The sequence below is a fragment of the Suncus etruscus genome, chromosome 10, assembly GCF_024139225.1.
Source record: "Suncus etruscus isolate mSunEtr1 chromosome 10, mSunEtr1.pri.cur, whole genome shotgun sequence".
In the NCBI taxonomy this organism is placed as follows: Eukaryota; Metazoa; Chordata; class Mammalia; order Eulipotyphla; family Soricidae; genus Suncus; species Suncus etruscus.
This window is the reverse complement of record NC_064857.1, coordinates 21,577,684-21,587,236: the sequence shown is the minus strand read 5'-3', so window position 1 is coordinate 21,587,236 and position 9,553 is coordinate 21,577,684. Positions and strand designations below refer to the sequence as shown.

The window sequence follows — 9,553 nt, the reverse complement described above, 5'->3', positions numbered from 1 at the left end:
TGGGCTGTGCAAAAGCCAAGAATGTGATCTACAGATGACTGGCTAATAGAACCATGACCGGGCAATATGTATTCTGGGGCCAACAAGAGAGCCCTAGTCTAGTGTTTGGTCAACATCCTGCACAACAATCATGACCTCTAATTCCAGAGTCCTGACTGAGGCAATTGCAACTGAACAGGTCTTCTGGAAACATAACGAAAGATAATATCCCAGGCTCCATCCGAGTTTCAGCACAAGGGCCAAGACCACTAACCACAGAAGACAGATTAAAATGACATCGAGGAAACAGAACTTCTAAAATCACAAAAAAAGTCTTCATCATAAGTTCCACTCCTTGACCTGTGTGCACAGACTGAGACCTCTAGATTTAGAGGTCTGTTTTTATCATCCAGATCGGAGCAGAAGTCTTCCATATGCCACAAAAACACCAAGAGGAGAGTAAATGAACGTGAAAGGAGTCTATAGATAATCCCATGACAATATATTCTAAGGGTAGAGAAACCCTGTATCTCTTAGGCCAAGGGGATTCCCGTTGCGAATGACCACAATATTTACTGTGCCTATGCGGGGGGTGGGGGGGAAGAGAGAAAAACACTAAATAACCCTTCCTTTTTTATTTTTTTATTTTTTTATCTAGTTTTTGACGATTTCTTTGTTTTGGGGTAGACATTGAAGTAGTTGTCCATTTATTTTATTTATATATTTACTTTTTCTTTCTCCTTTTCTCTTCTTCCTCTTTGCGCCTTGTCATATTTTCTATCTCACGACCATGGCAACTATGTGGTGCATATTTTTATTGCTGCAGCGCACACTGGATATCTTATTTGATTCCTCTTTTTGAACTGTTGTGGTGTTTCACCTTTTTTTTCCCCTTCGTCCCTCAAACCAAGGTTGAGAGCCTCTAGAATGACTCTGTCCATAGTCAGCGTAGTCGATTTTTATCCCATTATATTGCTTTTCTCCTCCTCAAACAAAACCACATAACTTGAACTTTCTAGTCCCTCCTCCCAATTAGAGGGGGGCAGTAATGGAGGCACCAAGACTAAACAGTTATAAGACCACTAAGTAATAAACTAGACACAGAAGGGACCACGCATTCTAGCAGCCTCTGGGGGGAGAGTGGAGGATATGGGAGGCAGGATGGGAGCGATGTGGGAGGACAATTCGGTGGTGGAAATTCCCCTGATTCAATGTAAATATGTACCTGGAATATTACTGTAAATGATATGTAAGCCACTATAATTAAAATAAAAATTATATTAAAAATTTATATCAACACAGGTCAATTTGAAATGGTCTTTTACATCACCCCATGTTGTTACTAAAGTAAGTCCAAAAACTTAATGGACTTTTGTTGGTGATAGATGAGCCTTCTGTGCTATTGTTTATGCTCACTGAGTTTGGTAGATTACTATGTAATTTTTCCCATCAGACCTCCTGTTATACTACTGATATGACTTTATTGTATAATACTGAGGTGTTGAATGGCTGTAAGGTATAGATTTATAGACCTAAGACAAATTTCTAAAACAAGTGGCTTGGCAGTTTGATAAGATTAAGATGCAGAACTGGGCTATTTCTGTCAGAAAATGTATAATGTAACTGGGTTACTGTAGTTGATGTAGAAAGTGAAACATGCTCCCATCCCTTCTTTCTGAGAATGCTACAGATGTATCAGCCAGGATCAGACTACTTGGGAAGGATTGGTTGCCATTATTTTCTTTTGGCGCTTGGTGGAAAAGAGACATTTTTACTGCAGGAAGATGGCATTGGTGTGTAGGGACTGCTGGGTTTTCAGTAGCTGTTAGGTTTTTTAGTGGTAGGATAGTCTTAAGGGGTATCAATCCAAACCCTTCCAAAAAGAAAGACCCAGGGTTTTCAGTTCTGTGTCCTATCTCACCTGAGAGCATTTAGCTATTCATATTTTTTAATTTCAGTTGCAGAGCTATTTTTGTCAGAGGGTGTAGAGTGTGGCAATGAGCTGTTATTGTTCATGAAGAAAGGAGAATTGTCTCCCCCCTTTTATGAGATTGCCACAGAGATATCAACCAAAACCCAACTATCTGGAAAGTATCACTGGCTGTTATTGTATGGGGAAGTTGTTGAAGGAGCGGGGTTGTTTCTATCTTGAAGATGGTGGTATTGAGCAAATCTCTTGCAAATTCTTTCTTCTATCAACATATTTGACATTATGACTTGTTGTTTATCTATTTTGATTTATTTTCTTTGAAGCACTAGACCTTCTGGAATCAGGATATGTGTCATCTTTCAATGACCAGTGTCCTAGTTTCATGCTGTGGCCTCCTATTTATGTAATTTCACATATGACTCCCTTTGAATAGCTTGAGGGTACATAAAGGTTCATATTGCCTCAGGTTGAGATGATTTTGCATAGTGATTCAGACTTTTAAGTTTTCCTGTTTTGTTTTGTTTTTTGTTACTGATGAAGTTATTTAGCACCGAGTCCCTGTTTCAGTAAACATTAAGATTGTTGCTTTGAAACATTCCAAAGTGAAAACTTTTACATTCTAAACTTTAAGTGACCATTAAAAGAAATAGAATAGACACTTTGACAAAGAAGAAATACAAATGGCCAAAAGACACATGAAAAAATGCTCCACATCACTAATCATCAGGGAGATGCAAATCAAAACAACAATGAGATACCACCTCACACCCCAGAGAATGGCACACATCACAAAGAATGAGAATAAACAGTGTTGGCGGGGATGTGGAGAGAAAGGAACTCTTATCCACTGCTGGTGGGAATGCCCTCTAGTTCAACCTTTATAGAAAGCGATATGGAGATTCCTCCAAAAACTGGAAATCGAGCTCCCATATGATCCAGCTATACCACTCCTAGGAAGATATCCTAGGAACACAAAAATACAATACAAAAACCCCTTCCTTACACCTATATTCATTGCAGCACTATTTACCATAGCAAGACTCTGGAAACAACCAAGATGCCCTTCAACAGACGAATGGCTAAAGAAACTGTGGTACATATACACAATGGAATATTATGCAGCTGTTAGGAGAGATGAAGTCATGAAATTTTCCTATACATGGATGTACATGGAATCTATTATGCTGAGTGAAATAAGTCAGAGAGAGAGAGAAAAACACAGAATGGTCTCACTCATCTATGGGTCTTAAGAAAATGAAAAACATTCTTGCAATAATAATTTTCAGACACAAAAGAGAAAAGAGCTGGAAGTTCCAGCTCACCTCAGGAAGCTCACCACAAAGAGTAATGAGTTTAGTTAGAGAAATAACTACATTTTGAACTGTCCTAATAATGAGAATGTATAAGGGAAATGGAGAGCCTGTTTAGAGTACAGGCGGGGGTCGGGCGGTGAGGAGGGAGATTTGGGACTTGGGTGATGGGAATGTTGCACTGATGATGGGTGGTATCTTTACATGACTGAAACCCAAACACAGTCATGTATGTAATCAAGGTGTTTAAATTAAAAAAAAAAGAAATAGAATAGAAAACAAAGATATAACTAAATGGAAAAAAATTATGTTTGTGAATTGAAAGTATTAACATTATAAAAATGACTCTCCTATCAGAAACATTATAATAATTGATGCAATTTATTTCAAATTCAGTGACATTTTTTCTGGGACATGGAAAAAATGCTGTGAAATTTTGTTTAGAAAAGTAAAGCCCTTGGGGCCAGAGTGGTAGGGCATTTCCTTGCACTTGGCTGACCCAGGACAGACCTAGATTCGATCTCCAGTGTCCCATATGGTCCCTTGAGCCAGGAGCGATTTCTGAGTGCAGAGCCAGAAGTATCCCCTGAGCATCACCAGGTGTGACTCAAAACAACAACAACGAAAAAACAAACAAAAAAAAGATAAGCAAAAAGGAAAGCAAGCCCTTGAATAGACAAAGTATTCCTGAATTAGAATGGGAGAATTTTAAAAATCAGATACCACAACTTTAAACTCAACTATAAAATTATGCTCTAGGCTGTGTGGTATTGTGATATAAAAAATGCACTCAGACAAATAAAATATACTTTAATAAACTCTATAAATAATAATAATAAAATAATAAACTCTATAAATAATGCTATATACACCTACGGTTAATTTATGACAAATAACATTAAACAGGTAGATTAAAAAAGCCGGTTAAATAAATGGTGGGAATATTGACTAGTCCCAAATATAAGATTGAAATTAAATCATTAGCTCATGCTGCCTACAAACAAAGACTAAATTGATGTAAATCAATATTATACCTGAGTCTATAATATATAAAAATATTTAGTAATGTTATCTTCATTAATATCTTCAGAAATTTAACTAATTTTAAAAGGAAATTATAAAAATAAATGATATTGTATAAAAGTTAACGTGCTTTTGACTGTGAAAATATCACAACTAAAACAAAAATACTTTCTGATGATTGAAAAACTATTCACACTGCATCTTTTATCTTTGAATATAAATGTAAAATTAATATATCATATTCAAGATATATAAAGCACTCATAAAATTTATTAACATATAGTTAATCAAAAAGGGGGCTAAAAATTAGAGAAATACCTATCTATAAAAGACACATAGATATCCCAAAAACATATAAAAAACTGCTCAGTATCACTCAAAGAAATAACTATGAGACATTACCTCACACATGTGCGGTGTCCTGAAGCCCCCCCAGGGGGGACCCGGCCAGCAGGAATTAGCTGGAAAGGCTTCTCAGACAACCGCACTCCTATTTTGCTGAGTAGAAGAGCAACCACACCTGTAAAAAATCTGAAAGAGGTTAATAATAAAGACCCAAGGCAGCGTCTCACTGTTCAAGGGTACCTTTATTGGCTACAGTTCCTTCTTATATAATGAAGGAGAAGGGGGCAGTACAAAGGTGATGTCAGTCATACTTTTGGCGCGAAGGCCCATACAAGGCAAGAATATATTTCAGGTTTCAAGGAACAAAGAAAGTTAGGCATTCTCTAAATAAGGAAGTGGGCAGCGGGCTAGGGGGGCTGGATGACCTTCAAGCTATGATGAACGTGCTGTTTCCATGGAAATTTCTAGTGTCCTTCTAGCTGCATTCCTAATTGCTTGACCATCAGGAGCTGGTGCAAGATGTGCTTGCCTCAGTGATCTTGAACAGACAATGTAGCATACATTTATTGATAATAGCCTAGTTCACTCCGAAATGTGGTCTTAAGGAGTGAGGCCTAGTTTCTGATAACGGTACCGGACAGTGTTGCTCTCCTCCGGGCTAGAGTTAATTATATCTACAGTTGCACATTCCTTTCTCTATAGCTCAAAAACTTACAGCAAGACTGCAAAATAGCTTTTAGGTGAAAAGCTGGAATATGGCAGAAAGAACAGCAAAATGGCCTCAAACAAGTCAGTCCCCAACATCTCCCCCTTTCTCTTCTAATAAAAGAAGGAAAGTCGTGAGCGGGTGGAAGAACCGTGTCTTAGGCATACAAGGTTTGACCAGGTCGGACACGGCCAAAGCCGCAATTAAAAGGTGGCTACAAACGCCGTGGGTGTGCACAGGGATCCGAATTATGCGCTGTAGCCTTTTTGGGCCGTGCCCTAACTGGGACCTTGCTAATCCCGTCGTAGGTGTCTCCACAGCCAAGAGCACAAGTGCCGGAGCGAGCTCCGCTTGTTAGCTATGCACTCTATCTCCTGGAAACTTAGTGGCTGGAAAGGCGGCTTGGTGACTAAAGCCAAGTTTTCACAGGAGTCACGCGGGGTTAGATGCTGGTAGTTAACCTGAATAGAGGTTTTTGCCTGTTCATCTACCTGGTTCTTAATAAAGGCAGTGATTTTGCGGAAAATCCATGGGCTAAGAGAAAGGAGCAGCATGAGGCTAATGAGTGGGCCCAAAATAGTGGACAAGATAGTGTGAAGCCAAGGAGAAGAGAAAAACCAGCCCTGGTACCAGCCTTGTTCTTCATCGAAATGTTTTTCAAAATCTTTTATACCGTCACCAATGTGTTGAACGCTATTCCTAACTAATCCAGGTTTATCTTTGAAAATACAACATTGTTCCTTAAGGGCTACACAGACTCCCCCCTCTTACATAAGGGCAAAATATAGAGCACGACGATTTTGGAGAACAACATCAGCAAGGGAACTAATAGTATCTGTGAGAAATTGCAGACTAGTTTTGATTTCATTAATGTCTTGTTCCACTGCTTGAGTAAGAGTGCGGAAATTGGATTGAGAGGATACAAGAGAGTAGATACCAGTGCCAGCGCCAGTAGCGCCAACAGCAAGGAGCACTGCAAGTGTAATGGAGGTGAAGGGCTCACGGCATTGTCGAGAAAGGGATTGAGAAGAATAGGAATAGGGTGAGGCGGCAGGAGAGGGAAAGATATGTTCTGAGTGAATGGTGATTTTTGGAATGAGAATAACGAGAATACAGTAATCATGTGAAAGGAGGAAAGAAGAACGAATGATAAAAGGAGTAAGACCAGAAGCACAGGCAAAATAAGTACCATTGGGAGCTAACAGATAGGGTTGTGAGGAGGAAGAATTGTAGATGTCAATAGTTTCGTTGCACACGTCAAGTAATTGGCTAGGAAGCAGGGAGTCGTTAGGCTTAATGCAGAGGCCAGAGCCTACGACTTGACCGACTGTAATGCCATGTTGAGGTTGTGTGTTCCAACGGAGGTCAGAGGGGTTGGAGGTAGAGGAAAGGTTGCCAAACACTGCAACACCTTCATAGAAAGGAGGTTGAGGAGAAAAACAAAGCCAACATCTTTCATAGGCAGGATCTGTAAGGGCAAGAGCAGAAGCATTTATGAGATTGAGAATAACCTGAGAGGACGGAGAAGGACCTGAAGGCATAGTGAGCTGTCTGAGAGAAGGAGAGGCAGATGGAAGAGGATAAGGAGGAGAAGGCATGTGTGATGGACCTGAATGAGGATGAAGAAAGGTGTTAGGACCAACGGCGAGGGGGTGAGAATTCGGCAACTGTTTAAGTAAACGGAGGGAAAAAAGAAGTCCAGGGTCGGTACGCCTAACGTAAAGTCTGAGTCCCCATTGTACGGGTTGAGTCCAGTGATGCTGACGTCCAGCAGCAGTAAATTCGATGATGAGGGGGTTACACCAACCACGGGTAGCAGAGGATGCATCACAGTTCAGAAAAGGAGGAGTTGGGGGGCGTGAAACGGTGATGAAGTCCCAGGAGGAAGAGGGTTTCCAATAAGCAGTTCCGGTGGTTTCACAGCCCCAGGAGGCGCAAAAGTGTTGGTTATGAGCGCCACACTTATAGTCGCTGGAACGGGGCCGGTGGTGACCAGGGCAGACGTAGAAGGTGGTGAAGGGGTGGCGTAGTACATCACGGCGAATAACAGAGTTGCAGCCACCGCTAGCAGGGGAGTAATAGTCATCGGGGTCAACAGCACGAGGTTGAGGCAGGCGGAAATTGGAGGTGCCCCAGTATAGGCTTGCACCCATGGTTAGGGCACAAAGGTCGACTTGCAAGACCGGCCAAGGGATGGAGGTAGAGAGGATGGAGGTTGTTGGTGGCATCGGTGGGCATCCAAGGCAGCTAGGCAGAGTGTCTAATTCAGCATTGTCAAAGGTGGAGTCAGTTAGAAACAGGTTTGCAGGAATGGCGTCTAGCAGGAGGTTTATAAGAAAACAGCTTGGCAGAAGGCAAAATGGTTACTTCATATAAAAATTAAGAATTTGCAGAAAACATTAGCAATTTACATTACACTAGTTATTTTTGAATACCACGGGAATGCTATTTGACCTCTGTTAGACTTTGGCATAAAAGAAAATTTATAATTAACAATTGCTAATTAAAAAAATTTTTTAAACTGAATATAAAGGATTTTTCTTAAACTTCTAGTTATTATGTTAAAGCTGGATGCTATTTTTTAGCCATAAATACATATTCTATAGGCTTGAACTTACACATAGCAGGAAAGCCAGGTGACTGCAAAGTCCAGAAATTCTCCAGGGAAAAGTTATCCCCGATGGCCATTGAGAAATCTGGGGTTTGCCATCCCTCACACTTTCCGCCATGTTCTTAGAAGGACAAAGCTAGCTTAATACATAATTTTTAACACATGATTTTTAATTGTAAGATGCCAGTTTGTGAACTGACCAGACTGAACCAGGTTGAAAAAATTAATTGAAATTTAAAAAATGGATAAGGCTTTAAAAATTGTATTATTATAAAATGTAGAGATAACAAATAAACAGACAAAACAAAACAACACTAAACACAACATTTTACACTTGTGGCCACTTTCATTCATCACAACAGACACATAAACAGACAAAAGGATTGATTTAAGACTTATTTATAAAAAATTGACAAGCGCTTTTAAATATTTAGCTAGCATGTTTGTGAGAAGAAAAAAAAAATTTTGTAGAAAAACTTTTTTAGTTTTGAGAAGTACTTAATGTAGATGGAGTGGAACTTTGCTGAAAATAAATTTTAAGGTTTAGATTTAACACAAAACATTTTTAAAACAATTTTAATTTGAAGTTTAAAACATTAAGTAAAATGGTTAATGAGCACTGTAGAAGGAGTCTCTACTTGGAAGTATGAAATGATTTGCTGTAAATGAATAGGTTTTCTTTAAATTGGTTTTGCAGTAGAACAGTAAGACAGCTGCAATAAAGTGTTAAAATTTTTATGATTAAACACAATAGCATGAACTATGATTATTAAAGGTATAAAAAACTGATTTTAAAAATACAAACAACTGTTTTTACTATGAAGACTTTATGTGAATAATTTGTAAAAAATATTATATACTAAATTAACTAAATGCTTAGATTATTATAAAATATAGTTAAAGACATCTGATACATTTACACACTTAGAACTTAAGACTAAAATTATATTTAATACTAGTTAATTTGCTTATAAAGTTTAGTTACTTTTATATATTACTTATAAAATTATATATAATATATTTTTCATTTATATTATTTTTTTTTACTGCGACACAAATATACAGATTTGTATAATGTGCTGATATTTTGAATGCACTTAAAATAATAGTTCTTTCAATGCAGAAATAAAGAACAACCATTGCTGTAGCACAAAGTTAAAACTAAGGGTACTATAAAGCACACCTAGGTGTTTACTGTGCATTAAATTAACTATATTGTTTAAAAAGGCTAACCACATTATTTTTCACATAATTTTGTAAATACTTTAAAAATTAAAATAAAACTTTTAATAGAAATATAAGATTTAAATTTAACACTTTTGTGTTCGTTTGGATTTTAAAACACAAAGAAGTTTTTCTTTTACCAATATTTTGTTATCTGTAAAGTGACAGAATTATGACCTTGCTTTAAAATTTTCTGAGAGGCATGAAAAAAAAAAGTTTATTGCTCTTATCTTTCTGTTGCTTTTTAATGTTTTAATAATTACTTTACACCACTTAATGCACTAAACCTAATAACACATATTTGACGAAGTGTAGGGCTGACAAGGTGAAGCAGAGTCTTTCACTGATAGCTCGGGGAGGGGCTAGCACAGTTAACAGCAGGAAGGCTAGAGGCAAATTATTTACAGTTAGCAGGGTGTAATGAT

At 38.1% G+C, this 9,553-nt stretch overlaps 1 non-coding gene across 1 annotated transcript; it reads right to left on the bottom strand.

Annotated features, from left to right (window-relative positions):
* Window positions 1–8,976: 8,976 nt before the first annotated feature.
* Window positions 8,977–9,106, bottom strand: LOC126021069 (small nucleolar RNA SNORA22). The gene has a single exon (XR_007499683.1). It is a non-coding gene; the product is annotated as a small nucleolar RNA SNORA22 (small nucleolar RNA).
* Between the last annotated feature and the right edge of the window lie 447 nt (window positions 9,107–9,553).